Source organism: Castanea sativa, chromosome 10, assembly GCF_040712315.1.
Source record: "Castanea sativa cultivar Marrone di Chiusa Pesio chromosome 10, ASM4071231v1".
In the NCBI taxonomy this organism is placed as follows: domain Eukaryota; kingdom Viridiplantae; phylum Streptophyta; class Magnoliopsida; order Fagales; family Fagaceae; genus Castanea; species Castanea sativa.
Window position 1 is genome coordinate 40,381,848 of NC_134022.1, and position 13,596 is coordinate 40,395,443.

Sequence of the window (13,596 nt, forward strand, 5' to 3'; positions counted from 1 at the left end):
ACTACCACTATATCAACCCAGCACCACCTAACTATCACCAGTCTATCACCACAACCCATTTCAACATTTGATAATCCAAACACAAAATCAACAAAATCAAACAAAAAATAACTCAAATCAACACAAAAAAACATAAAATCAACTCGTTGTTGGAGTTGTCTCTGGAGTTGTTACCAATGTTGCTAGAGTTGCCGATGTTGCTGGAGCCGTGTGTAAGTGTGTAGGCGCATGGGGTTTGGGATGAGAGAGGGGTAGAGATTTGAGAAAGATGAGGGAGATAATGAGAGAGGGGCAGAGATTTGAGAAAAATGAGGTATATAATAAAAATGATTATCAAAATAAATTAATGTGTATAATAGACAAACTGGCATAGGTGCTTTGTAAAAATGGGAGTGTAAAATAGAAAAAGTAGGTTTTAGATGTGAAAATTTACAAAATTTTTGCATTCATTGTTGCGGATGCTCTAAGATTATAAATGCACTAAGCCATTAGTACGGAGGTACAAAATTAAACTTACATGTGATATGTGTTCAAATATATACAATCAATTTTTTTTGAATTTTTCACTTTTTATGTGGTTTTAAATTTTTTACTCACACAAAACTAAAACATAAATGTAAGATATAAAATAAAAGCAATGCATACAAATAAATGCAAAATTCAAAAATGCATGAATATATAGCATCTAATACATGAAAGGTCCTACAAAGGTTGAAAGAATTAGATCACGAACCAAAAGAGCAAAAGCTCAACCATAGGAACCTTTCCTCATCCAAATAGAACAATTTTTTGGAATGAGTGTCTCATAAGAAGAGAGACGAAAGTTGGAAGAATGAGAACCCGAGAGCCACATAGACAATGAGTTAAGAGCATTAAACACTTTCTTTAACAATATGCTATTTTCACTCAAATCTGGCTTACCCTTTTTATCACAACTTCTAAGAAGCTCAAGTTTCTCTTTTCTTTTAATTCTTTTAAAAACTTGAAACTTAGAGCAAAAAGGTCTTAGATAACCAAAAGCACCTTAATGGTGACAAATAATGTGTTTAGGTCCACTAGGCTTTTTGGGAAGGGATCTAGCAACATGGTTTTGTTCTCTCTATAAGAGACCACTAAAGTGCCTCTAAAAAAAGAGAGATTTTTGGAGTGCTTTTTAGGGCACTTCTCTTTTTGGGTAAGTGGTGTGGAGTCGCCACTTATTTTTTATGCCAAAAAAAGAAAAAGAAAAAGAAAATACAACTTTACATGACTGAATTGTTCCATTCTCATTGACTGAGTACAAATAAAAACAAGTTTGATAAATTGAAGATTACATGGCTTTGGGTCCTAGTTACAAACTACCAAAAATATATGGCTTTTTGTCCTAGTTACAAACTACCAAAAATACATGGCTTTTTGTTCTAATTACAAACTACCCAAAACAAAATAAAGACAAGATATAGATCTGCCGATCTAAAAGAACTAGATTCGGAGGCTAAATTACGGAATGAGAAGGTGTTAGACACTCATTCTGCCTAGACAGAGTCTGGTCTTCTAGATTCTTGTGACCAATGTACCATTTTTATGTATGACATGAATGATATGTTGAACAAAATTAAATCACATGAATCTATTTTATGAATATGCCCTCTTCTTTGTAAAGAAATTTAGATCTATTTTTGTGATTAAAAAAGAAGTGTCTGCAACCTTGATCCGGACTGAACATCTGCGACCTCGATCTGGACTAAAGAGATGTCTACGACCTTGATTTGGATTGAACGTCTACGACCTCAGTCTGGCTAAAGAAGTGTTTGGGACCTCGATCTAGATTGAATGTTTGCGACCTCAGTCTGGGCTAAAGAAATGTCTACGACCTTGGTCTGGACTGAACGTCTGCGACCTCAATCTGGGCTAAAGAAGTGTCTGCGATCTTGATCTGGACTGAACGTCTACGACTTTGATCTGGACTAAAGAAGTGTTTGCGACCTTGATCTTGATCTGGACTAATGTCTGGGACCAAAGGATCTTGATTTGGACTAAGAGTAATCAAGGGACTTCTCAACCTTGAAACCAAGTTGCTTCCTACAAAAGTCAAAATTTGGAATTAGCCTTTAACTGATGAGTGCTTTGTTGTTCCCATGTTTTTCTGAAATGTGTGATTTTCTTGATTTGAACTTTTATTTTTGTCAATTTTTTTTTTTTTGAGTTTTGAAGTTTTTTAATTGGACATAGGAAATTTTAAAATTCAAAGTTTTGAGACTTAAGATGTGGGGAGTAAAAGAACCCAAGTGGGCATATGGGCCTTTGGACTGTAGCATGGAGGGCCGACCTGCTCCAGATTTAAACTCTACGAATTGGCCCATATACCGAGGATCCGAGGATACAGCCGAGGGAGAATTTCACCTCGGACAGATCCAAGAGAACTCAAAACTTCATTATGAAGGTCGAGGCACAACTCTGGAAAGACTGATGGTTAAAGGGGGACATCCTGAATCTTCTAGATGCACCAGTATTAAAGAAAATATCAAGAGCAAAGGCTGCCACCTCCGCATTAAAGACTCTGCACCTACCTCCCTGGCCGCATTAATGGGGAGGTGACCCCTGAACAGTGAGGTGGAAACTTCTAGTCACTGTTCAAAAAGTATCAGGGAAAGAAGTATAAAAGGGGGGTAAAGGCCAAAAAGAAGGGGGGATCGGTAACGAAGAAAGAAATTAAGAAATTGTAATCTTTAAAGAAGAAAGAGAAATAATAAAGAAGTAGTCCTCGGCTCGGGTCCGAGGAGATCCATTTGCAATTATCGTTCGTTATTTACCTGTATTTGTTTATAAAAGCCTGTTATTAAGTTCCCAGTACTTCTAACCTAGGTTTCAAGCCCACACTCTACAAATTTTATTGTTTAAAGGCTCGTTGGGCCTGAGCCCGTGATTGTCTTTGGGTCCAGGTGCAATTGTTCACTTACAATTGGCGCCGTATGTGGGAAATCTAGTCTAGGAGAAGTAGGGATACTATGGCAGGCTTGGGTTCTCACCATGCAGAGTCACAGGGATCACAACCGGAGGATCTTTTCGAGCGTCTTGAGCGTCGAAGGGATCGTGAGGGAAGCGTCCATACAGAATACCTCGGGGCTAGCCATACTCATAGTGGGGGCAGCACCACCCATGGGGATGGAGCTAAAGTCATGCAGAAGGAGATTAATCATTTGAAGAGAAAGTTACGCCGCGCCAGACGCAGGTCTTCACCATCCTCATCTAATCCTTCCTCAGAGGAGGAACGGGGAGGTAGCTACAGCTCAAGATCATGCTCACCCCCCAGTGCAATGTCCTCTGGTGAGGAGGATGACCAGCCAGCTCGTAGACGCAAGAAGGCTCCTTTCAGGGGCTTAGGGAATGATGCTATGAGTCGGGCGCTGCACCAACTCTCCAAATCTTCGTTTTCACGGAGGATTGAGAAGGGGAGGCTTCCCAGGAGGTTTACTCAACCCACCTTTACCATCTACAATGGCCGGACTGATCCGGTGGAGCACGTGAGTCACTTTAACCAGAGGATGGCGGTGCACTCTCACAACGAGACCCTGATGTGTAAAGTTTTCCCCTCTAGCTTGGGACCTGTTGCTATGAGGTGGTTCAACGGCCTTAAATCGGGGTCTATAGGTTCGTTTGGGGAGCTTACTAGAGCATTCGCTTTGCGGTTCATTACGTGCAGCAGAGTATCTCGGCCATTGGACTCGCTGTTATCCATGACCATGAGGGAAGGGGAGACGTTGAAAGCATACTCCGACTGTTACTGGGAGATGTTTAATGAAATAGATGGCGACTTTAATGAGGTGGCTCTCAATACCTTTAAGGTGGGTATTCCTACTGATCACGACTTGAGAAAATCTTTGACCAAAAAGCCCGTTCGCAGCGTACGTCGTCTCATGGATCGTATTGACGAGTACAAGAGGGTGGAGGAAGACCAACAGCAAGGAAAGGGTAAGGAGAAGGTTATCCCGTAAGAGAGAAGGGATTTCAGATCGGACAGGTACCACAATAACAAGCCGAGGAGAGATTACGTTGGGCAGTCCGGCTCGGCAGCACCTCAGGCCGTGAGCACTGTGTTTCGAGAACCAGTACATCAGTTGCTGGAAAAGGTTCGTAAGGAGCCCTTCTTCAAATGGCCTGGTAAGATGTCTGGGGACCCTGTGAAGAGGAATCAGAACCTCTTTTATCAGTACCATCAGGATGCGGGCCACACTACCGAGAACTGTCGGACCCTTTGGAACCACTTAGAGCAGCTTGTCAGTGAAGGAAAATTGAAGCAGCACTTGTGTCAACCTGGTGGACAGGGCAGTCAATCTGGTTCGAATAATCAGAGGAACGGTTCATCTCGGCCGGCGTTAGGAACAATAAATGTTATTTTTGCTGCACCTGGCAGGATCGGCTCGGGTCCCACCAGAGTGATGGCAGTTTCACATCCTCAGGCCGAGGAACCAGGCTGCAGGCCGAAGAGGTTGAAAGTGACCTTACCCATCTTGGGATTTTCGGAGGAAGATAAGGTTGGTATCATTCAACCCATGACGATGCTTTTGTGGTTACTCTTAGAATAGGGAGTTATGATGTGAAGAGAGTGATGATTGATCAGGGCAGCGGTGCAGATATCATGTACCCTGATTTATTTAACGAGCTAAGGCTGACGTTGGAAGATCTTACTCCTTATGACTCGCCACTCATAAGCTTCGAAGGAAGGGCCGTTGTGCCGAAGGGACATATTCGTTTGCCCGTCCAATCTGGCTCAGAAACGGTTGAGGTGGATTTTATTGTGGTCGACGCGTACTCCCCATATACTGCCATCCTCGCCAGGCCATGGCTGTATGCTCTAGGAGCTGTCTCCTCAACTTTGCACGTTAAGGTTAAATTCCCCTCGGGAGAGTATGTTGAGAAAATCCTCGGCAGCCAAATAGTGGCCAGGCAATGCATATCGGCCGCAGTGCTTCGTCAGTCAGAAGCTGAGTCATCAACTTTGCCCATCCAAGAGTCATAGCAATTAACAGCTCCGGATGCATCTGGAGCGATGACAGGGGATGAGGCTGTTTGTGAGGAGTTAAAGAAGTTTGTAATAGCAGATGACCCAGAGAGGTTCTTCCAAGTTGACATACGTTTTCCACACCAAGAGAAGATGGAGTTGTTGGAATTTCTAAAGAACAATGTAGATGTTTTTGCGTGGGACCCCTATGAGGCTCCAGGCGTAGATCCGAGCTTCATCTGTCATCGTTTAAACGTCAATCCTTCCAATGTGCCGAGAAGGCAGCCACCTCGGCGTTCTTCCAAAGAACATTCCGAAGCTGTGAAGCAAGAGGTGCTCAAACTCAAGAGGGCTGGAGCTATTAAAGAAGTTTTTTACCCCGAATGGTTAGCGCATACGGTTGTGGTTAAAAAGAAGAACGGCACGTGGAGAGTATGTGTGGACTTCACAGATTTGAACAAGGCCTGCCCCAAGGATTTGTTCCCAATGCCATGTATTGATCAACTGGTGGATGCTACCGTCGGACACCCTCGGATGAGTTTTCTGGACGCCTTTCAGGGTTACCATCAGATTCCCTTGGCGTTGGAAGACCAAGAGAAGACTGTTTTCATTACTCCAACCGGGAACTATCATTATAAGGTTATGCCATTTGGGTTGAAAAATGCTGGGGCTACTTACCAAAGAATAATGACCCGAATGTTCGAACAGCAACTAGGGAAGACCATTGAGGTATACGTGGATGATATGGTAGTGAAGAGTAAGACAATACCTTCACACATGAAAGATCTGGCCGACACCTTCCAGATGCTAAGAAAGTATAAGTTGCGCCTTAACGCCTCAAAGTGCTCTTTTGGCGTGGGGTCTGGAAAGTTCTTGGGATATATGATTACTCATAGAGGCATAGAGGTAAACCCAGCGCAGGTTAAGGCTATTCAGGATTTGCAGCCGCCTCAGAACCCAAAGGAGATCCAGAAATTGACCGGGATGATTGCCGCATTGAATAGGTTTATCTCTCGGTCAGCTGACCGATGCCGTCCTTTCTTCCGGTTGTTGAATAAATGGAAAGGGTTTCAATGGACCGAGGATAGCGTGTTCGCTTTCCAACAGTTTAAGCAATATCTTTCTCAGCCACCCATTTTGTCTCGCCCCGAGGTGGACGAGGTTTTGTTCGCTTATCTGGCAGTGGCCGTTCACGCGGTGAGCCTAGTCCTTATAAGGAATGAAAGTAGGGTGTAAAGACCGGTCTACTACGTTAGTAAGTCTTTGAATGAGGCCGAGGTGCGTTATCTGCCATTGGAAAAAGCGCTTCTGGCTGTAGTTCACGCCACGCGCAAACTTCCTAATTATTTCCAGTCTCATACTGTGGTGGTCCAGACTCAATTACCTCTCAAGGCAGTGTTACACAGTGCCGATTACTTTGGCAGGGTGGCAAAATGGGGAACCATTTTGGGAGCCTTTGATGTTAAATACAAGCCTCGCACCTCGGTGAAGGGCCAGGTCCTCGCTGACTTGGTGGCAGAGTTTACCGAACCATTGCTAGAAGAAATTCCAAAAGAAGCACACATGGATGAAAAATCAGTTGGTGTGATCACAGTTGCAATGTCTCTGATTTGGAAAGTGTATGTGGATGGGGCGGCTAATCAGAGAGGGTCTGGTGTTGGACTTGTTCTAACGTCCCCTGAGGGAATTGTCTTCGAAAAATCTTTGAGATTGGCATTCTCGGCTACTAACAATGAGGCCGAATATGAAGTAGTCTTGGTAGGCATGTAGATGGTACGTAGGATGGGTGGAAAGGAAATCCATGTGTTCTCGGACTCTCAGTTAGTGGTCGGCCAAGTAATGGGGACCATAGAGGCTAGAGACCCCAGAATGCAGAAATATTTGGTCCAGGTCAAGCGTCAACAAGCTGAATTTAACTCCTTCATCTTAGCTCATATTTCTAGGAGTGCAAACACCCATGTAGATTCTTTGGCTACGTTGGCGACATCCTCGGCTCAGGACTTGCCCAGGGTTATCCTCGTGGAGGATTTGTTGGAGCCAACTCCTACCATCGTCAGTACAGTTCACATTCATCTGATAAGGCCTGGACCTAGTTGGATCGACCCGGTTACAGCTCTTCTTAAGAATGATATCCTTCCTGAGGACAAATCTGAAGCAGAAAAGATACGTCGAAAGGCGCCACGTTTTTGGTTGTCCGAGGACCAGAAGCTGTACAAACGATCCTTCTCAGGACTGTACTTGCTGTGTGTGCACCCTGAATCAACAGAAGCATTACTAGAGGAACTGCATGAGGGAATTTGTGGAAGCCACACTGGGGGAAGGTCCTTAGCCCATAGAGCTCTGACTCAGGGTTATTGGTGGCCCAATATGCAGAGAGAGGCTCAGGACTATGCCAGAAAATGTGATCAATGCCAGAGATTCGCCCCTAATATTCATCAACCTGGTGGGGTTCTTAACCCTTTCTCCAGTCCTTGGCCCTTTGCCCAATGGGGATTGGATATAGTGGGGCCATTTTCGAGAGCTGCAGGAAACGAAAGATGGCTTCTTATGGGAACAGACTATTTCACTAAATGGGTTGAGTCCGAGCCCTTAGCAAATATCAGAGATGTTGATTCCAAGAAATTTATCTGGAAAAATATTGTCACTAGATTTGGTATACCACACACGCTTATCTCAGACAATGGCGTACAATTTGACAGCAAGGCCTTTAGGCAGTATTGTGGTGACATAGGTATCATAAATAGATACTCCACCCCAGCTTATCCTCAGGGAAATGGGCAAGCCGAGGCCCTTAACAAGGTCATAGTCAGTGGGCTTAAGAAAAGGTTGGACGATGCAAAGGGCAGATGGGTAGAAGAACTCCCTCATGTTCTGTGGACGTATCGGACCACACCGCGCAGGTCCACGGGAGAAACGCCATTCTCTATGACTTATGGAGCCGAGGCGGTGATACCTCTGGAATCTGGTTTTCCCACCCTAAAGACGAGCTCTTTTAGCCCAGAGAATAACAATGGACTCTTGGAGAAAGGTCTTGATTTACTCAAGGAGCGACGCGAGGCAGCCATGGTCCAAATGGCTTATTATCAACAGAAGCTAAAACGGGGATATGATGCCCACGTGAAGTTAAGGCCATTGGCACCTGGTGATCTTGTACTAAGAAAATTTGTAGGCACTTCTAAGAACCCAACTTGGGGTAAGTTAGGACCCAACTGGGAAGGCCCCTATCGCATTGTTTCAGTAGCAGGCATAGGGTCATATCGGCTAGCTGACCTAGATGAAAGAATTGTACCACGCCCATGGAATGGAAATAATCTTAGAATGTATTATTATTAATAAAATGCGCTTTTGTCAGTTAACATTTCAAAGTTATGAGTACCTCTGATGTTTGAAGTTACTATTCCTAAGAATCAAACAGAAACTTGGTTAAGTGTAGTCCTCGGACCACAAACCTTGTGGAAATTGATATCTTATCATTTGTTAAACAGAACCTTAGTTATGCCGGGTCCTCGGACCTCCTACTTTGGGGAAATTAACATTTGAAGTTACTATTCCTAAGAATCAAACAGAAACTTGGTTAAGTGTAGTCCTCGGACCACAAACCTTGTGGAAATTGATATCTTATCATTTGTTAAACAGAACCTTAGTTATGTCGGGTCCTCGGACCTCCTACTTTGGGGAAATTAACATTTGAAGTTACTATTCATAAGAATCAAACAGAAACTTGGTTAAGTGTAGTCCTCGGACCACAAACCTTGCCACTGTTCTTAATATCTTATCACTGTTCTTATTCTTATTACCCATTTTGTGGAAATCATTACCTCACCATTCATTGATTTGGGTCTCAAATTCATCATTTTTAAGTGTTAAACAAATTTTTTGTAAGGAATAGTCTTCAGACCTTACATCCTACTGAAAGCAATACGTCAGGTTACAAAAGGTTTAACTATCATGTGAGTTGTCTAACTGTGACATTATTTGAAGTCATAGTGGTTTGCATGGTGGAGTTATACTTATTTATTCTGTTTTCCCTTTAACTATTTGTTATTGAAAACTTCCATGGCAAGCACCAAAAGAATAAAGTAAAACAAAGACAACATGAACGAAAGTTAAATAAAAATTTTCTTCATTAATTATATACAAAAAAGGGGAGTACAGAAAGTTCCTATACTAGGCCCTAAACTAGGGAAAGGGGGTCTTGAAGGGAGCTGTTGCCAGCCTCAGTACTCTTCAATTCTAGCTCAAAGGTGGACAAGGCTTGTTTCCCTTTGTCTGTTGAAGGAATGGAGGGCTCCACGCTTTGGATCTGCTCCTTCTCGGCACCACCGCACTCGTCCTTCTCTTTATGGGAACCTTCAGGTTCTGTAGGAGCAGGAACGAGCTCTTCCACCACAGGAGGAAGGGCAGGAGAGGCAGCAACAAGAGGGTCTTCAATTTCCTGTATGTCTAGGGGAAGCTAGATGTTCTCGGGCTTCCTCAGCTCGGAAGCTTGAGGAACCCCTATTGCATTCATGGCCTCTCCCCAGACCTGCTGACAGTACTCTCGGCACAAGGCCGCAAAAGCCTCTGTCAGCTCTTCTTACGTTCTAGTCACCCCCTCCTGATAACTGGCCTTCTTCGCAGCCTCCAGTGCGTGCTTGTGGGCGCGAGCCTCCTTCTTAGCCCGCGTGAGCTCCTTTTCCAAGTCAGAGCGTGCCTATTGGACTTGGGCGAGCTCGTCATCCTTTTGACGAAGGAGCTTACGCTGTCCCTCCACTTGGGTCTCCATCGTTTTTAGGCTGGCCTTGTCACCATCTCTCTCTCTCTTTAGATCGGCCAGCCTTGATGTGAGCTTCCTATTCTCAGCTAGGGCCTGGGTCAAGGACTTTTCTGCCTCTTGCCTTAGTTCTTGCTCTATCCTAGCACGCTTCCGAGAATCCTCCACGAATTTCTCAGCCGCGAAAACTTCTTGGATGGACTGCAAAAATGTTGGGAGGTTAAATATGCTAGAGTATTTACAGGTGAATATAAGGTACGAGTGCAAGGTGGAACTTACCAGAGCTAAACCCCTCTTTAATGAGAGGAACAATTGCGGTTGGCCCATCTTCTCCAAGGTCTCCATGTCCTTGGGCAGCAGAAGAGGGCGCTCCAGCACCTCGGCTAAGTGGTGAGCGTGGCCTTGCTGGACCGCCCTAATGCTGGAACGGCTGGTGCTCGGCGCACCTCGGCCACGTCTCTGATCTCCCCACTTTCAACTAAGCGGGCGCGCCCTTTGCCCTTGTCCAACTTCTGCTGTTGGGCCGGCGTGGGCTGCTTCACCTTCTTTTGCTTCTTACCTCCAGCCCCCTCAGCCTCCGCTTTCCTTTTCTTTTTGGGATCTTCGGCTGGAGGCTTAGGGTCGGCTGGAGGATGAGGAGGTAGTGGTAAAGCCGGGGGAACCCGGGACCCCCGTGTCCCCTTCTTTGCCACTTGGGCGCCTCTATCGGTCATATGATCCTTTAGCTTGTCCATGTCTTCTTCAATGGAACTGTCGTCTGGACGCGCTATCACTAGACCTGCAATCCCAGAGGCCTCAGGTTCTTCTTCTTCCTCGTCGGAAAGGATGAAAAACGGGTTTACGGGAGGTCGTGGAGAGTCCTCGAGCTGAAACTGGTCTATCTCCTCGTCCAATGTGTTCGAAGAAGATACTCGCTCCTCTGGGACGTCAATAGCCTGAGAGTGCACAGCGAGGGGAACTGCCGCTATGGGCTGTGTGTACAACACTGTATTTGGGGCGTCAAGAATGTCGTGGTCAGCTAAAAAGTGGGGTCTGGCTACGTTAATTTTCCTACGCCTTCGGTCACCCGCGATTATGGCATTCTCGATCTCCTAGAAGTCCGAGGAGACGGGATCGTACCCCAAAATCAAATGGGCCGCTCTAAGTTGGAGGTCTCTGCTTACGAACACCTCGGAGCGTAGCACTCTGTTCAAATCTGCAACCTTGCAGTGGCTTAGGCGCGGGCGCATGTTTTGCTTATCTGCAGAGAGAAACATCAAAATAAGAGAATACGGTCAGATACTTAGAACATATCATAAATCAAAGTCAGACGCTCAAGTAAATGCCAATACATATTCCTAGATGATTTAGGAAGTTAGGGGAAGTTAAATCCTAAGGTGTCGCACCTAGATCTGCCCACTCAACAGGGCAGTGGGGGCCGTCGTGCCAATTGCCAGAGACGATGAGGTAGTCATCCTTCATGCCTTTATTGGACTTGGGCAAACAGGAGATCAACCTAACTACGCTGGAGTGGGATTTGATGTAGTAACCTACTCCAGTGAGTTTATGGCATTCGTACATGAAGACGACATCATGCCAGGTGAGGGTCAGACCCATTTGCTCGTTTAGAGCGTCGACGCTACCCAAAACTCTAAAAACTTTTGGGGCGCACTGATCGGGACACAACCGGTGGTTGCGGAGGTACTCCCTGGTTACAGGCTTCATTGGGAGGGTCATCCCACCTTCTACGAAGGCTACCATTGGGATGATAACCTCTCTAGCCTTCCTAGAACCAGCCACGGCTTCCACCGGGCAGTATTTTAAACCTACGTCGCTGGAAATACGATACTTGGCTCTAAAGCCTTCCATCCTAGTGGCGGTATCAACTAGACACTTGAACTTTCCCATCAGAAAGGAACGAAAGGCTAAATTCTAAGAGGGAGAATGATTACAAGGGGAGCCGAGGACAGGGTCCGAGGAGAAAGGGTTAAGAGAAAAAAGGAATAGGAACTTACAGACTTGGAGTTGTGCGAGTTTCCACGGATTTGTGCAGAGAAAAGGTGATTGCTGATGTTTTGATGGGATTAGCCTCTGGAGAAATAAATGAAGGCGCAGGTTCCCGAAGTGCCACAACGTGCGGGAAGCTGCCTCGAAATTGTATTTGTCCTGCCCGAATTTTCATGGAGTAACAAGGACCGTTGGATGCTCATCTCACCGTTGAACGTGGGGGACAAGGAATAACTTACGGTAATAAATTCGCGCGTTTTTAAAAATAAAACCGCCAAGTGTCATCCTCTGGAACGCCAAACGGTCTTCACACGTGTAGTTATTTACAGAACGTGTGGGGAGAGTTTTCGTTGGATCAAAACCCTATTTTTCTCCTCGGATGATGAAAAATAGAGTTTTGAGGGGCTATTGTGGGGAGTAAAAGAACCCAAGTGGGCATATGGGCCTTTGGACTGTAGCATGGAGGGCCGACCTACTCCAGATTTAAACTCTACGAGTTGGCCCATATACCGAGGATCCGAGGATACAGCCGAGGGAGAGTTTCACCTCGGACAGATCCAAGAGAACTCAAAACTTTATTATGAAGGTCAAGGAACAACCCTGGAAAGACTGATGGTTAAAGGGGGACATCCTGAATCTTCTAGATGCACCAGTATTAAAGAAAATATCAAGAGCAAAGGCTGCCATCTCCGCATTAAAGGCTCTGCACCTACCTCCCTGACCGCATTAATGGGGAGGTGACCCCTGAACAGTGAGGTGGAAACTTCTAGTCATTGTTCAAAAAGTATTAGGGAAGGAAGTATAAAAGGGGGGTAAATGCCAAAAAGAAGGGGGGATCGGGGACGAAGAAAGAAATTAAGAAATTGTAATCTTTAAAGATGAAAGAGAAATAATAAAGAAGTAGTCCTCGGCTCGGGTCCGAGGAGATCCATTTGCAATTATCGTTCGTTATTTACCTGTATTTGTTTATAAAAGCCTGTTATTAAGTTTCCAGTACTTCTAACCTAGGTTTCAAGCCCACACTCTACAAATTTTATTGTTTAAAGGCTCATTGGGCCTGAGCCCGTGATTGTCTTTGGGTCCAGGTGCAATTGTGCACTTACATAAGATTTTAGCATTTGAAACCTTGAGATTTTGAGATTGAATTTTGAAAATTTAAACTTGATATTTTCCAAAGATTTGAAACTTGAAATTTTGAAACTTAAGCCTTGAGCTTTAAAACTTGAAATTTTGAAAAAATGAAACTTGGAGTTTCGAAAACATTGAAACTTGAAATTTTGAACATGAAATTTGAACTTTGAACTTTTTGTAACTTAAAATTCTGGAAATTGAAGATTTGAAAATTTTGGGATTTAGGAAAAACTTGAAAATTCTAAGATTTAAAAAAATTTGAAAATTTGAACCCGAAGTTTTATCATTAATCCGTTCCAAAAAAAATTCATAATTTCTTTCTCTTTTTTTTTTTTTTTTTTGAAAATTTGCTTTTTTGATTTTTCTCTCTTTATGATGTGATTTTGATTTTGATTTTTTTAGGAGTGGAAAAGAAAAGGAATTGAAAAGAAAAAAGAATTTTTTTTTAGGAGTTGGCTTAGTCAACTCAGTCAAACTAAGTTGACTCAACAACTCTGATAGGCCAAGAAAGTATTGACCTATTGTGATGAATTAATTGGATAATTAGCTAAGTTTATTAATTAATCAAATTAACATGCAAACGCGTGGTAGCACAAACAAATCACCAATAAACTAAAGTGCAATTTAAAATAAATTGACACGGTGATTTGTTTACGAATGGAGAAAACCAACACGGCAAAAACCCCACTAGTTGATTTTAAGGTCAGTACTCTCGAGAATTCACTATTATCACAACAAGCGATTA